Raw genomic sequence first — 18,113 nt, forward strand, 5'->3', positions numbered from 1 at the left:
CATGGTAAACAAGTTGCATATTAAGAGAATTGTTTTTGGTAACCCAATCATGACTATGACAAGTTTCATAAGGATAGTTAGAACCTATATCATAGCATTCTTTATAATAATCATCAAAGATCGGAGGCACATTGTCATCATTTTCAGAATTAATTTCCCAGAGATTTGCAATATCAAAAGTAGTGTGCTCATTCAAATCATGATTGCTAATGTATGTAAAGGGCATAGGAAGATCATCATATTCAGATTCATTATCACAATAATCATTAGGAGCAACATACTTACGGTTACCTATTGTTATCTCATATACGCGGGGATATGATGTTACCTCTTTCTTTTTATTCCCCTTCTTCTTCTTCTTCTTCTTCGTTCCTTCTTCTTCTTCTCTTCCTTCTCCTCGTTCCCTTCTTTAGGTGGAAGAGGCGTGAAGGGTGGATTGTCAGCATAACCTGATTTACTATCAGAAACAATAGAAGAAACTTGGGGAATCCCTCCTTTTCATTAATTAGTTGAAAACACACAAGCAGTCCTATCATATTTTGGCAAGGTGTCATCTTCTAAGATATTTTGTATGTAAGTATTTGTATGGCTATTATCAATGCAATAAGAAAAACACCCATGCAGGACATCATCAATATCAAGATCACTCATATGTAACAAAGAGATTTTTCTCGACAATTCTTCACACCCCAAAAATAAAGTAAGTTCATCATGCTGATTAGGAGTAATTTCATCATCACAATACAAATTTGCAGCACTCATTGGGTTCAATATATCACTGGAGGAGCATTGAAAATTAAAATGACCCACTTCATGGCAAACTTCACAAATAAAAGGATAGAGGGCACAAACTTTTTTACCAAGATCATCTAGAGCCCTAAACCACTTTCTAGTTTTTTCATTAGCATGATGGATACAATATTCATCTTTGATTTGATTAATTCCACAAGGTCTATGTATTCCACAAAAATTAACATGCTTATAGGAAATAGCATTCTTAGGAGTTTGAGCATGCTTATTGCAATAATTAACAACAATTTCATTCTTCATGCAAGCCTCTTTAAAAGGTTCATGATACTTATCAAAATTATTTTTAGGCAATTCGAAATGAGAAGCAAAGGCTTTATAAAGATTTGCAGCAACTTGAGAGTCAAGACCATAAGTAGCACTCATATTTCGAAATTTATCGGTATCCATAAAAGCTTCAATGCATTCATAATCATAATTTATACCTGACTCTTTACCTTCATTGTTCTCCCATCCTTCAGCGTTGTCCTCAATCCGATCAAGAAGATCCCACCTAGCTTCAACCTCTTTGCTTGTGAAAGATCCTTCCGAATGTGCATCCGTATGGTCCTTGTGTTGTCCTGAAAGCCTCGCATAAAAATTGTTAACAATAACATTACTAGGGAGCTCATGAATGGGACATTTGAGCATTAGTGACTTTAGCCTCCCCCACGCTTGAGAAATACTCTCTCCATCACGAGGATAAAAGTTATAAATATAATTCCTATCAATATGCACTTCATGCGGAGGATAAAATTTAGAATAAAAGAGAGATGCAATTTCCTCCCAACCAAGAGAATGCCTATTCTCCAACAATTTATACCAATGCGCTGCTTTACTGCAAATAAACAGAGAATAACTTCTTCCTCACTTCATCCATAGAGATACCTGCACACTTGAATAACCCACATAATTCGTGCAAAAACAAGAATGATCTCTAGGATGGACAGTTCCATCCCCTTTATAGTGGTTGTCCATAACACGTTCAATAATTTTCATGGGTATTTTATACGGAATACTTTCAGCAGTGGATTTAAAATATCGTAAGCATTATTAGAGTCATCGCATATGGGAGATAAAGCATTATCGTAACAAATTTTCTCCCTAAAGATGGGAAGCTAAAAAGACCACAAAAACTAGCTTCCCCAAGCTTAGACTTCTTCATAGCATTAGCAGTAATTGCATTCATACTAATAACATCGCTACTAGCATGCAAATAAGGTTCCATAGGTTTTTTAATTTTCGCATCAAACAATTCTAAATCAGGAAAAAGATTAAAAAGCTCACTAATTTTTTTGTTGTTTTCCATTATGCCTAACTAGTGTAAACAAGAAACAAAAAGTTGCAATTGCAGGATCTAAAGGAAATAGCTTCGAGCACAAACACAATGGCGCCGTAAAAGTACTTTACCCGGAACCGAAGTATGAATGCCTTTACCTTTCCTCCCCGGCAACGGCGCCGTAAAAGTGCTTGATGTCTACGTTCCCCTCCTTTCCTCGTAGACAAGTGTTGGGCCTCCAAGAGCAGAGGTTTGTAGAACAGCAGCAAGTTTTCCCTTAAGTGGATACCCAAGGTTTATCGAACTCAGGGGGGAAGAGGTCAAAGATATCCCTCTCATGCAACCCTGCAACCACAAAGCAAGAAGTCTCTTGTGTCCCCAACACACCTAATAGGTGCACTAGTTCGGCGAAGAGATAGTGAAATACAGGTGGTATGAATAAGTATGAGCAGTAGCAACGGTGCGTAAAATAGCTTGATGGTGTGTAGTTGATGGTGGTAGAATTGCAGCAGAGTAGTAACGCAGAAAACAAAGAAACAAGCAGCGGTGATAGCAGTATTTAGGAACAAGGCCTAGGGATTACACTTTCACTAGTGGACACTCTCAACATTGATCACATAACAGAATAGATAAATGCATATTCTACACTTTTGTTGGATGATGAACGCATTGCGTAGGATTACACGAACCCTCAATGCCGGAGTTAACAAGCTCCACAATTTGTTCATATTTAGTAACCTTATAGTGTAAGATAGATCAAAAGACTAAACCAAGTACTAACATAGCATGCACACTATCGCCTTCATGCATATGTAGGAGGAATAGATCACATCAATACCATCATAGTAATAATTAACTCCACAATCTACAAGAGATCATGATCATAGCCTACGACAAGAACCACACGGTGCACACACTAGTCACCTTTACACACGTGCAGGAGGAATAGAACTACTTTAATAACATCACTAGAGTAGCACATAGATAAATTGTGATACAAAACTCATATGAATCTCAATCATGTAAAGCAGCTCATGAGATTATTGTATTGAGGTACATGGGAGAGAGATGAACCACATAGCTACAAATGAAGCCCTCAGCCTCAGGGGTGAATTACTCCCTCCTCATCATGGGGGCAGCGATGGCGGTGAAGATGGCGGTGAAGACGGCGGTGGAGATGGCTCCGGGGCAATTCCCCGTCCGGCAGGGTGCCGGAACAGAGAGTTCTGTCCCCCGAATTGGAGTTTCGCGATGGCGGCAGCGCCCCTGGAGTCTTTCTGGAGTTTCGTCAATTGGTACTGCGTTTTTAGGTCGAAAGGGCTTTTATAGGCGAAGAGGCGGCGCAGGGGGGCACCTAGGGGCGCCACACCCTAGGCCGGCGCGGCCTAGGCCTGGCCCGCGCCGCCATGTGGTGTGGTGGCCCCCTGGCCCCTCTCCGACTCTTCTTCGGTGTTCTGGACGCTTCCGGGAAAAATAGGAGGTTTGGCGTTGATTTCGTCCAATTCCGAGAATATTGCCCGAACAGCCTTTCTGGAACCAAAAACAGCAGAAAACAGGAACTGGCCTCTCGGCATCTCGTCAATAGGTTAGTTCCGGAAAACGCATAAAAATGATATAAAGTGTGAACAAAACATGTTGGTATTGTCATAAAACAAGCATGGAACATCGGAAATTATAGATACGTTGGAGACGTATCACTTATCATCACTAATGGATGGGAATTTAAAAGGATTTCCCAACCTATTGCGGCAGTGCCTCCAGCACCCCACCGGCTCTCCGATCCGTTGGCGTGCAGAAGGGAAAAGATACAGCTGACTTCCCCAGAGCCATTATAGATCTTATGGATAACGCGATATGTACGGCGCTAGAATCACTGGACGGCATTGGTAATTAATCCTAGGGTGATATAACCCATGCAATGGAACCTCCACCATATCAACACATACCATGGTTCCATTGCCCACCACATAGTCATATTCATAATTGTAAATAATACTTTGCTTTTCAATGCATGAGTGATAAGTATAGTACTTTGCATATAGTTTGATACAAATAATCAAATGACATGAGCAAGCGATGAACTTGCCTTTCTTGACTGCAAGATTATGCAGGCAAAAGCTTCGATACGTGAGAACTCCAAATGCTGAAATACCATCATCGTCCGGTAAGGACAATGTTTAAAGAACTGGCAAAGATGCTATAATGCATAGTATGAGATGCAATCGTCCCGAGTATAACCTAACCTCGATGATTAAGGATGTATGAGTTGTAAAGATTTCTTTAGGGTTGGTTGCACTTTTAGAATGATTCTCAAACAAGGTTCTTATTAGGGTTTGGTTATATTAGCATCATAATCAAGTGATATAAGACATCATAACAAGCACACACATAATGAATAGTGGTGGAACAATATGTAAAGAACAGTGGTCAATTTTTAAGTTCTACAGGACATGGTTGATGATTACTTATTCTATACTCTAAAAGAATAACTTTTGAAGAACATGTTAATCAAGAATATGAACTACTATACATAGGAGCTATGTAACTCTAGGGTTTACTATTGAGTTCATTTAGTTATACTAATAGAAACTAGTTGGGTTCTTAAATAGAATGGGTTTCTATATAGCAAGTATTGGTAAGGTTATTACTATGGTTGATTATGGTATCATATCAAAAGATGATGGTCAAGATGGTTCTATAAATTAGCTATTAGGGTTTACTATGGTTTCACAATTGCTTCACTAAGTAGTATCTAATTGCTTCTAAGCTAAGTGGCTTATCAATTACTAAGTAGGGTTTAGTTGGATAGAAGCATGTGTTGTGAATTGCTACATAAGGTTGGTACTAGGGTTCATTATTATGGTGCTACTAAATTATGATGGTTGAGGTTGATCCTAATGGTATGGTATATAGTAATAGGGATCAATAGTACTAATTCAATTAACAAGTTAGGGTTTATATCTAGGTGGCACTTAGGGAATCATATAAGCTTTAATTAAGAATAGGTACATGAAATGACAAGCTCATATGAATTGGTTTTATGTTGGTGGATCATGACTTGTATTTGTTGGTCACATAATATGGTTCTCTATGTAAGGTGAAATTCACATGATCACATGTGATAAGCAACTAGGGTTTTAGGGTTAAAGTATTTTCAAATGATCACATAAAATAATGGAATCAAAGTCTTACTAAATTGAAACTAGGGTTTCTAAGTTATAGTACAACTCCTAAAATGATGATTGATAATAAAGTTGTGGTTACTAATTACTTTGAATCAAAATTAATAATGGTTTAACATTTTATTAATCTCCACAAGATTTAATAATTAGAGTAGCTCCTATTTTAGTTTAATTAACAATCAGGGTTTAATAATTGTTATTAGGGTTTTAAAATAATTAACTTGTTAACTAAAGATGTTTAAGTAAATAATTGTTGGGTTACCAAAATAATATTGGCTTTTAATATTTTCCTGAGTTATTACTATTTAAAGAAGATGGTAAATGGTAATTTGCAAATTAGGGTTTATGAATTACCACTAATAATTAAGTTAATGCAAATATGGTAAATAAAATTAATCCTAACATTTTACTTAGTTACTGAATAGTTAAAATTTAATTTTGAAACTTCACTAATTATTGAATTCAAATTGTATTTTAAATAATTGAAATGACATAATTAATAAGGTTAAAAATAAGTGAAATTTTATTTTGACACACATTTTTGTTTTATATTTTATTTGAATAGAGTTTATTTTTGTGAGCATTTTGATATATTATTTGCATTTTTCTGAGTTGAAATGAAATTTCTATGATTTTGCAAAGTTTCAGTATTTTCTGGAATTTGAAATCAAACAAAAACACTAAACATACCGATTCGAGCTGTACCCACAGTCACTGACTGGTGGGCCTGTTGACTGGGTCAATTGCCACGTGGGCAACGACCAGTCAACAGAGCTTAGGTGGCAGTGCCACGTTGCTCTCGCCGGAGAGGACGCCGGTGACGCTCCGGCGAGCGACGGAATGGGTACTAGAGACCCCCAGTGACTATCTAACCTAGCGCGTTCGAACCAGGACTCGATACTGAGCTCGCGAGCATCAACGCCACCACCCAAAGGTCACCGGAGCATCGCCGGGGAGCTCATCTGCGGCGGCGCAGTCCGGCCAACTTATGAACTAACGCTAGGATGCACTTTAGGAAGCAACGAATGGCTCAATCGACGCGCCTGCTCACCTTGATGCTTCCCAGATGCTCGACGGAGTCTGCCGGAGACGAAGACGACGGTAAGCTTCGATTTTCTACGGGATGCCGATCAAAGGGAACGGTCGATTGGCGGCGATTGAGACCTCCTCTCTTTGATTCCTTCCACCAGGATGATCTGCAGGCTCTTGCGCATCCTCCAAGCCACACCACACTCTCCGAGGTGCTCTCAATCGGCGGCGCCATGGAGGTCACCGGCGAACAGTGAAGGAAGACATTGAAACACAGAGAGGATCTGAGAGGAATTGGAGAGGTGGATGAGATCAAGAAGTGCGCGGCGGTGCTTTCCCCTCTATTTATAGGCCGAGGGGAGCACGGAGGCTGCGACACGACGACGATGATGGCCGAGAGGTGGCGGCGTCTGGAAGGTGGTCTGGCGAAGATCTTTTCCCTCCCGCGGATAAACTCGGACGCGAGAGAGATTGGGCGAGGTTTTGAGATGGTCTGACGACGTCCGGGCAAGCTTATCGGCGAGGAGTTCGTGGCCTACTGGCGATGCCGCGCTGTCGACGCCGGAGAAGGAGACGACGACGTTTTCCTCTCGCACGATTTTTAAAGCAAATGAAACGGTATCTGGGCTGTTTTCGTTCGTGGGCTAGGCCGAGTTGATGGGCTAGCGTGGAGATGGTTGCTGGGCTGCTGCGGTTGCTGAGGTCCACCAGGGTAAGTTTCCCTCCTTTTCCTATTTCAAATTTTATTTACTGTTTTTATTTTCTGTTTTGATATATCTATTTGAATTCAAAGTTGAATTCTGTTTTGTTTTACAGGTTCTAAAATATTTGAACATTAATACATTTTGATAATGATGCTTGCTGCATTGTTTTGTTTTTCAACGACATTTATTAATTGATTAATTTTAGTTCTTATGAGACACAACTCAAAATTTAAAATAGTTATAGATTTAGGGTTCAATTCTGTTTTAAAAGATCTAAAATTAAGAATATGTGAATGGTGAACATATTCTATTTTACAAGTGCTTAGCCTAGTGATTATTCGTATAGAATTTGGGTATAACTAGGGTTTAACAAATGGGAAGGAAAATGGAATTGGGTTTATGATTTTATGTGAAGGATTATTTCTTAGGGTTTAAGAAGATGGTTATATAACCTCTATAATCATCAATCAAGCTTTGACATAAATTATTTAAGATGAATCCTATATTCCTCATGGTTAATTCAATTGCTCTTGTGGTGATTCTATTTTATAAACTACTATTTCATTTGGTTCCCAAAGCAAGTACTTGGAAAGCCAAATAGATTGAATGTTTGTTTCACTCTACTCACCAAATGGCATTTAGTTTATAAGTGTATATGGATTGGTTTATACTTGTGATCCATGATACACAAGTTAGGACATAATATTCTATGTGGTGTGAATTCTATTTGAAAGGTTTAGGGTTTTGCATAAGCTTCACTAAATTGAAGTATAACTAGGCATGAGGTATGGCAGGGTTCTAATTATAACCCAAGTTAATCCATGGGTTGGAATTCAAATGTAGTTTAGGGTTTAAGTAGTGATCACCAATGTGATACACCACTAGGTTTAGGATGTGAGCAATAGTTAGGTTATGTTTAATTGACTAGGATTACTCCTCTACACAAGGCATGAGGATGGTTTGGGATTAACTACTAGTGATATACTTATTATTTTATGTGGAGAATGACATCTATGAATCACATATATAGGTTTATCTTATCATCTCAATTTATAAGGTAGGATTCTCTAGGGTTTATGATCATTACCCAATTTGTAATGATCAAAGTATTGGCCTCATAACAATCCATTGGTGAATTATGGTTCTATCTCCAAGATCCAGTATAAGTCCATATACTTGAGTATACCTCTTTAGGTTGAGCTCTTCTGAATAGGTAGGGTTCCTCTAGGATTTATGATCATTACCAAGTTGTAATGATCACAACACTTGCCTCTCTATAATTACTAGAAGAATAAATTCTTACTTACCATCAAGTGTGAGCTAGGTCAAGTAGGGTTTAATACTTGACTTTATTTCTTGTATCATTAATTAGTATCAACAATTACCTTCTTTGGACAAGGTTTAAATATTTAGTTAGGTTCTATTGAATGCATAATATAAGCATATGAATAGTTCTCTCCTTTCTCTAGGTTTAATGGTAGGAGTTGGGAAACAAAGTTGGAATGTCAAAGTTAATTAAGAATAAATTTGAATGTCCTTGACATGGATTCAATTATTGTAGTTGTGACTCATGGTATGAACATTTATTTAGTAGAAAACATGGATAAGATAAGTATAGAATAGTTACTTAGTTAATTGTGTTCTTTGATTTATAGTTGAATAATTATTCATGTGTTGTTGTAAGGAATGGCATGTTAAGATCCTTTATAAGATCTTGTAGTTAATCCTTACTTAAGATGTTGTTTGTTGTAAACTAGTTCTATTTGATCTAACCCATAGATCAAATCATCTCTACCCAAAATAAGGTTTTAGCAAAGATCACAGTGAAGTTTATAGCGCTTGACTTGATGATCTACTTCAATTCCAGCAATTCAAGTGAAACTTCAGTTACTGTGGTAAGTTTTATTTGAAAGCGCGAAAATTCCCCGGATTTTCTATGCATGAATGCAATGCACACTTTGGTGTTTTCTCATTTTGTAGCCTCTAAACCTGGGATATTACAGCCTCTCCCCCTTAAACTGAACTTCGTCCCGAAGTTCGAACGCTCTCTTGTTTCGGAATGTTGAAATGTCTTGAACAGATCACAATCCTTTCAAACTCCCTAGTGATCTCATTAGATATAATTGAATATATCCCTTCTCCAGATCCTTCATGGAGTCTTCTTATGTCTGGCACTGATACTTTCTTCAATTCTATGATTTCTTCCAACACTCTAAGCTTATAGGCTTACTCTCCAAAGATTCTTGGATTAGGACATCTTCATATGCTAATGGACTTAACTAATGGTTGTGGTGACATCTTCCTATTTGGGTACTCAAAGCTTGGTTCTACCAGCTGCGGTAATCCAGCTGCGATGTAATATGGCACTATGGTGTACCAGCTGCGATGTCCAAACCTTAATTCTAAAAGATTCATTTAAGGTATGGTATTGTTTTCCCTTACTACCATAAGGAAAGTAATGGTACTTGGTAAGGTATTTACAATAGGCATGGTCCTGGTTGTTTAGTCCTACGAATGGATTAGACTCATTTAGTCCATCCAATCATGGCCTCTAGTTTATACTAGTTATCTTTCTTTTGGTTTCTTTAGGTTCCATGAAAGGAATCTTTCTAATTATCATTTGTTTTGGTATAGTCAAACCCTTCGATCTTTTGTTTTCTTAGGCTTTGATTGTCCTCCGATATCTTCTTCATCCAACTTCATTTTCTAATACTTACTTAAGTTCTCTTGGTTTTGAGTAATTACAATTATCCACTTAAGTTAAGGTCTAACCCTTACTTCTTAGAGATATAAACCTTGGCTTCTGGTCTGACAATCTCCTGAGAGTACTTTTATATGGGTACTTCCCAACAACCTTATAAAAATAAGATCGGACTTCCTCTCAGTTCAGACCTTTTTCTCCGTCTATCACACTACAAATAATATCTTAGTACTTCTCCTTCAGCCTTCCTCTCCCCCTTGGAGTTTACTAATGATCTTCCAACTTCCTTTCTTCTAATCATTAAACTCCAAGGTTAGGTAGTTGGTCTAAGTCTGGTTCATATTTTGTACCTTTCTAAAGTCTCACGAAGAATTTCTTGTGGTGTATCCACTCAGTTGTGGGTATCCATTATGAATCCTCCGACTAAATATTTACCAACTACGAGATACCAGCTGTGAAATACTAGCTGCGGAATCCCCCTTTCTTTTAGGGTAAAGAAATGTTCAGGCTGTGGGCTATCTGGTACCAGCTGCAGACTACCTAGTATCAGATGTGGCTTATTGGATACCAGCTGTGGCTCTGTTATGGTTTTAGGCAATATCTACCTACCAGCTGTGGCTACTTTTATAATTTTAGTTAAGATATACCTCACTTCACATACCTTCTCTTCATGATTATCCTATATCAGCTACGGTCTTATTAAACCAGCTGCGACTTCACTTGTCTATTTTCCTTCTTCTAGGGTTTGTTTTGCAAGAAAACCACTCGTTGACACTATGAAAATAGTATTGTAAGTGACTTCACTTGCATTCCCTTCTTCCATAATGAATATGGCTCTACTTCTACTGCTCCATATTCACTATTTTTCTCACTTTCATGATACTTCATGTTGAAGTACTCCTTGGTTAAGGATAAAAGTGAGTTTTGATTGGTCTTTCCTTTAGAGTATTGTGGTTGCTTCCCACAATTTGACTTCCTTCATCTAGTGGACCTTCATCTTTTCTTCAAAATCTCCAGAATTCGTCACTTCCTCACACGAATACCTTTACCCTCTAGACCTATAACATCAAGTAAGAGCTTGATATTGCAACATGCATTTGCATATCAAAGTCAAACTTCATGTATGGATCTAGTCAATCAATGAAAATCCAATAAAATCCAAGAAGATCCAGCGTTGTGCTTATAATACACATCCTTATATGCCTGAATATAATAATTGGGTAAGACATCCCTAAACATCAGGATCAGATGTGTAGTATATAACACCACATAAGATAGGTTTAGGTTGTGATACTTAGCACAATACGTGAATTTCTACTAGTGGTCTCAACATTTATCTTAATTGCACATTTGCAATGAGACAAACTTGAAACAAAATGGCCTGGGATAGTTGGAGTTAACCTAGTTTTCTTTGGAAGTACTAACAAAATAGTATACCATATATATGTGCTATTGAGGACTACTTCCTAAAATATAATTAGTTCTAACATGTCTACTCTAAACACATGATTGTTTAGAATATACCACCTATAACTCTAGGATTTCTCTATGTGATATGCTCTAAATAAGCCTTGTTTAAATTAAGGACTATGATTCTAACATTCTTGACACAGTTTCCAGGATTTTAAGGCCTAAGCTTTCGAACTATTCCCTAAATCCTACTCCTTATCATCCTTTTGTTATCGTACTTATGATGTTCTGCTCCATCATACCATGATTCTCAAGTGAATCATATACGAGTACCAATTTTTCCATGAAAAGTAAACTTGTATAACTCCTATCACTCTTCCTTACCTCCTATGATTGACTCATCATAGACATTTACTACCTTATATAACTTATCTCCCTTACTTAACATCAGTCATTTGACATTTTTAATGACTCTTACTTAACTATAACTGGCATTGGTATACTTCTTCCAATAGGATATCTTCCTTATGGTTGTATCCTCTCTTTGGACTACCATGTATTGTATACCAACTGTGGTCTACTACCACCCTTTATCTTAAGCTTCAATGGTGTTCTAATTATTTGGAATGAAGCAAGATAACTAACTAACTTTACTTTAGAAAGATAGATAAGAAAGATTGACTCAAGTGTATCAGGATTATTCTCAAGTGAATACCCATCTTAAGTCAAAAGAATAGTTGGTTTAGCATAGTTGACTTAACTAATACACTTCCTATAGACACTACCAAAACCTCTAGGTCTCCTTTAAAGGGTTTTAATCCTAGGATCAAAGCATTTGCTCTGATACCAGCTGCGGTGACCCCGCGTACCACTGCATGGTGTAGTACACAAGTCGTTGACATAACACAAGTGAAACACCGTTCCACTCATATTACATCTCTCAGAGTGGTACAACAGAAACATATGCGAGTCCAAGGTATGTCTATAGAAGTACACACGAACTGTTTACATAAGATCAACACAACCTCCTACTTTACAGTGAGGTAAAACTTCAAATAAAGCTCCAGAAGAACGACTCGTAGTCTATCTTATTGCTAACTCAAGTTCAAGAGCTACTTGGCTTGCTATAGAAATCTAGCTACTTAGGTGCTAGGATTAGGGAAAGGTTCCCTTCTATTACTAGTCTAGGTTTCCATTATAGCTGATGCAGAAGTTGACTCCATTGACTTCTTTGATTGAATTCTTCATCTTGTTGCAGTTGACTCCTTTGTCTTCGAGTTCCACGGTAGTTTCTCCTTCGGTACATTGATCTAAGAAGGGGGTTCAAACGAGATAGAATGAGTACGAGCGTACTCAGCAAGTTCATATTAGGAAATAGGTGTATCATGCACTAGCTACAGCCATAGACCAGAAAGTCATAAGCCAATGCAAGTTTTTGTAATCATTTCTTCAAAAGGTTTATTTTATTCTGAAAACTATGCCCGTCAGTCTTCACAGGTTGACTAGAACTTCGTGGAGTTCCTTTCCTGCCGCGTTCGCAGTTCCCTTCCCGGAACAGGGAGTGACAGTCACAATTCTTGATACCCTCTGCAGAGGTGCGTTACTTTACCCCACAAGAGATCTTAACCATGTTGCCGGCCGAGAGTATGTCCCCGTCCACACTTCCTTTGGTGTGAGGCCCAGTATAAGATCCAAGCCAATCACTGCCTTCTCCGCGACCCTGCAAACCCACCCTTTTGTCCAACCGTACACCTCCAGTAGACTTCCCCCGATAATACGGCTTTACTCATGGTGTACTCCGGACAATCCCTCATAGATCGAAGAGCTTATCATCACTAATGGATGGGGATTTAAAAGGATTTCCCAACCTATTGCGGCAGTGCCTCCAGCACCCCACCGGCTCTCCGATCCGTTGGCGTGCAGAAGGGAAAAGATACAGCTGACTTCCCCAGAGCCATTATAGATCTTATGGATAACGCGATATGTACGGCGCTAGAATCACTGGACGGCATTGGTAATTAATCCTAGGGTGATATAACCCATGCAATGGAACCTCCACCATATCAACACATACCATGGTTCCATTGCCCACCACATAGTCATATTCATAATTGTAAAATAATACTTTGCTTTTCAATGCATGAGTGATAAGTATAGTACTTTGCATATAGTTTGATACAAATAATCAAATGACATGAGCAAGCGATGAACTTGCCTTTCTTGACTGCAAGATTATGCAGGCAAAAGCTTCGATACGTGAGAACTCCAAATGCTGAAATACCATCATCGTCCGGTAAGGACAATGTTTAAAGAACTGGCAAAGATGCTATAATGCATAGTATGAGATGCAATCGTCCCGAGCATAACCTAACCTCGATGATTAAGGATGTATGAGTTGTAAAGATTTCTTTAGGGTTGGTTGCACTTTTAGAATGATTCTCAAACAAGGTTCTTATTAGGGTTTGGTTATATTAGCATCATAATCAAGTGATATAAGACATCATAACAAGCACACACATAATGAATAGTGTTGGAACAATATGTAAAGAACAGTGGTCAATTTTTAAGTTCTACAGGACATGGTTGATGATTACTTATTCTATACTCTAAAAGAATAACTTTTGAAGAACATGTTAATCAAGAATATGAACTACTATACATAGGAGCTATGTAACTCTAGGGTTTACTATTGAGTTCATTTAGTTATACTAATAGAAACTAGTTGGGTTCTTAAATAGAATGGGTTTCTATATAGCAAGTATTGGTAAGGTTATTACTATGGTTGATTATGGTATCATATCAAAAGATGATGGTCAAGATGGTTCTATAAATTAGCTATTAGGGTTTACTATGGTTTCACAATTGCTTCACTAAGTAGTATCTAATTGCTTCTAAGCTAAGTGGCTTATCAATTACTAAGTAGGGTTTAGTTGGATAGAAGCATGTGTTGTGAATTGCTACATAAGGTTGGTACTAGGGTTCATTATTATGGTGCTACTAAATTATGATGGTTGAGGTTGATCCTAATGGTATGGTATATAGTAATAGGGATCAATAGTACTAATTCAATTAACAAGTTAGGGTTTATATCTAGGTGGCACTTAGGGAATCATATAAGCTTTAATTAAGAATAGGTACATGAAATGACAAGCTCATATGAATTGGTTTTATGTTGGTGGATCATGACTTGTATTTGTTGGTCACATAATATGGTTCTCTATGTAAGGTGAAATTCACATGATCACATGTGATAAGCAACTAGGGTTTTAGGGTTAAAGTATTTTCAAATGATCACATAAAATAATGGAATCAAAGTCTTACTAAATTGAAACTAGGGTTTCTAAGTTATAGTACAACTCCTAAAATGATGATTGATAATAAAGTTGTGGTTACTAATTACTTTGAATCAAAATTAATTATGGTTTAACATTTTATTAATCTCCACAAGATTTAATAATTAGAGTAGCTCCTATTTTAGTTTAATTAACAATCAGGGTTTAATAATTGTTATTAGGGTTTTAAAATAATTAACTTGTTAACTAAAGATGTTTAAGTAAATAATTGTTGGGTTACCAAAATAATATTGGTTTTTAATATTTTCCTGAGTTATTACTATTTAAAGAAGATGGTAAATGGTAATTTGCAAATTAGGGTTTATGAATTACCACTAATAATTAAGTTAATGCAAATATGGTAAATAAAATTAATCCTAACATTTTACTTAGTTACTGAATAGTTAAAATTTAATTTTGAAACTTCACTAATTATTGAATTCAAATTGTATTTTAAATAATTGAAATGACATAATTAATAAGGTTAAAAATAAGTGAAATTTTATTTTGACACACATTTTTGTTTTATATTTTATTTGAATAGAGTTTATTTTTGTGAGCATTTTGATATATTATTTGCATTTTTCTGAGTTGAAATGAAATTTCTATGATTTTGCAAAGTTTCAGTATTTTCTGGAATTTGAAATCAAACAAAAACACTAAACATACCGATTCGAGCTGTACCCACAGTCACTGACTGGTGGGCCTGTTGACTGGGTCAATTGCCACGCGGGCAACGACCAGTCAATAGAGGTTAGGTGGCAGTGCCACGTTGCTCTCGCCGGAGAGGACGCCGGTGACGCTCCGACGAGCGACGGAATGGGTACTAGAGACCCCCAGTGACTATCTAACCTAGCGCGTTCGAACCAGGACTCGATACTGAGCTCGCGAGCATCAACGCCACCACCCAAAGGCCACCGGAGCATCGCCGGGGAGCTCATCTGCGGCGGCGCAGTCCGGCCAACTTATGAACTAACGCTAGGATGCACTTTAGGAAGCAACGAATGGCTCAATCGACGCGCCTGCTCACCTTGATGCTTCCCAGATGCTCGACGGAGTCTGCCGGAGACGAAGACGACGGCAAGCTTCGATTTTCTGCGGGATGCCGATCAAAGGGAACGGTCGATTGGCGGCGATTGAGACCTCCTCTCTTTGATTCCTTCCACCAGGATGATCTGCAGGCTCTTGCGCATCCTCCAAGCCACACCACACTCTCCGAGGTGCTCTCAATCGGCGGCGCCATGGAGGTCACCGGCGAACAGTGAAGGAAGACATTGAAACACAGAGAGGATCTGAGAGGAATTGGAGAGGTGGATGAGATCAAGAAGTGCGCGGCGGTGCTTTCCCCTCTATTTATAGGCCGAGGGGAGCACGGAGGCTGCGACACGACGACGATGATGGCCGAGAGGTGGCGGCGTCTGGAAGGTGGTCTGGCGAAGATCTTTTCCCTCCCGCGGATAAACTCGGACGCGAGAGAGATTGGGCGAGGTTTTGAGATGGTCTGACGACGTCCGGGCAAGCTTATCGGCGAGGAGTTCGTGGCCTACTGGCGATGCCGCGCTGTCGACGCCGGAGAAGGAGACGACGACGTTTTCCTCTCGCACGATTTTTAAAGCAAATGAAACGGTATCTGGGCTGTTTTCGTTCGTGGGCTGGGCCGAGTTGATGGGCTAGCGTGGAGATGGTTCTTTGTCTTTGCGGTTGCTGAGGTCCACCAGGGTAAGTTTCCCTCCTTTTCCTATTTCAAATTTTATTTACTGTTTTTATTTTCTGTTTTGATATATCTATTTGAATTCAAAGTTGAATTCTGTTTTGTTTTACAGGTTCTAAAATATTTGAACATTAATACATTTTGATAATGATGCTTGCTGCATTGTTTTGTTTTTAAACGACATTTATTAATTTATTAATTTTAGTTCTTATGAGACACAACTCAAAATTTAAAATAGTTATAGATTTAGGGTTCAATTCTGTTTTAAAAGATCTGAAATTAAGATATGTGAATGGTGAACATATTCTATTTTACAAGTGCTTAGCCTAGTGATTATTCGTATAGAATTTGGGTATAACTAGGGTTTAACAAATGGGAAGGAAAATGGAATTGGGTTTATGATTTTATGTGAAGGATTATTTCTTAGGGTTTAAGAAGATGGTTATATAACCTCTATAATCATCAATCAAGCTTTGACATAAATTATTTAAGATGAATCCTATATTCCTCATGGTTAATTCAATTGCTCTTGTGGTGATTCTATTTTATAAACTACTATTTCATTTGGTTCCCAAAGCAAGTACTTGGAAAGCCAAATAGAATTGAATGTTTGTTTCACTCTACTCACCAAATGGCATTTAGTTTATAAGTGTATATGGATTGGTTTATACTTGTGATCCATGATACACAAGTTAGGACATAATATTCTATGTGGTGTGAATTCTATTTGAAAGGTTTAGGGTTTTGCATAAGCTTCACTAAATTGAAGTATAACTAGGCATGAGGTATGGCAGGTTTCTAATTATAACCCAAGTTAATCCATGGGTTGGAATTCAAATGTAGTTTAGGGTTTAAGTAGTGATCACCAATGTGATACACCACTAGGTTTAGGATGTGAGCAATAGTTAGGTTATGTTTAATTGACTAGGATTACTCCTCTACACAAGGCATGAGGATTGGTTTGGGATTAACTACTAGTGATATACTTATTATTTTATGTGGAGAATGACATCTATGAATCACATATATAGGTTTATCTTATCATCTCAATTTATAAGGTAGGATTCTCTAGGGTTTATGATCATTACCCAATTTGTAATGATCAAAGTATTGGCCTCATAACAATCCATTGGTGAATTATGGTTCTATCTCCAAGATCCAGTATAAGTCCATATACTTGAGTATACCTCTTTAGGTTGAGCTCTTCTGAATAGGTAGGGTTCCTCTAGGATTTATGATCATTACCAAGTTGTAATGATCACAACACTTGCCTCTCTATAATTACTAGAAGAATAAATTCTTACTTACCATCAAGTGTGAGCTAGGTCAAGTAGGGTTTAATACTTGACTTTATTTCTTGTATCATTAATTAGTATCAACAATTACCTTCTTTGGACAAGGTTTAAATATTTAGTTAGGTTCTATTGAATGCATAATATAAGCATATGAATAGTTCTCTCCTTTCTCTAGGTTTAATGGTAGGAGTTGGGAAACAAAGTTGGAATGTCAAAGTTAATTAAGAATAAATTTGAATGTCCTTGACATGGATTCAATTATTGTAGTTGTGACTCATGGTATGAACATTTATTTAGTAGAAAACATGGATAAGATAAGTATAGAATAGTTACTTAGTTAATTGTGTTCTTTGATTTATAGTTGAATAATTATTCATGTGTTGTTGTAAGGAATGGCATGTTAAGATCCTTTATAAGATCTTGTAGTTAATCCTTACTTAAGATGTTGTTTGTTGTAAACTAGTTCTATTTGATCTAACCCATAGATCAAATAATCTCTACCCAAAATAAGGTTTTAGCAAAGATCACAGTGAAGTTTATAGCGCTTGACTTGATGATCTACTTCAATTCCAGCAATTCAAGTGAAACTTCGCCATCGTGGTAAGTTTTATTTGAAAGCGCGAAAATTCCCCGGATTTTCTATGCATGAATGCAATGCACACTTTGGTGTTTTCTCATTTTGTA

This window comes from Lolium perenne, chromosome 7 (genome assembly GCF_019359855.2).
Source record: "Lolium perenne isolate Kyuss_39 chromosome 7, Kyuss_2.0, whole genome shotgun sequence".
Lineage (NCBI taxonomy): Eukaryota > Viridiplantae > Streptophyta > Magnoliopsida > Poales > Poaceae > Lolium > Lolium perenne.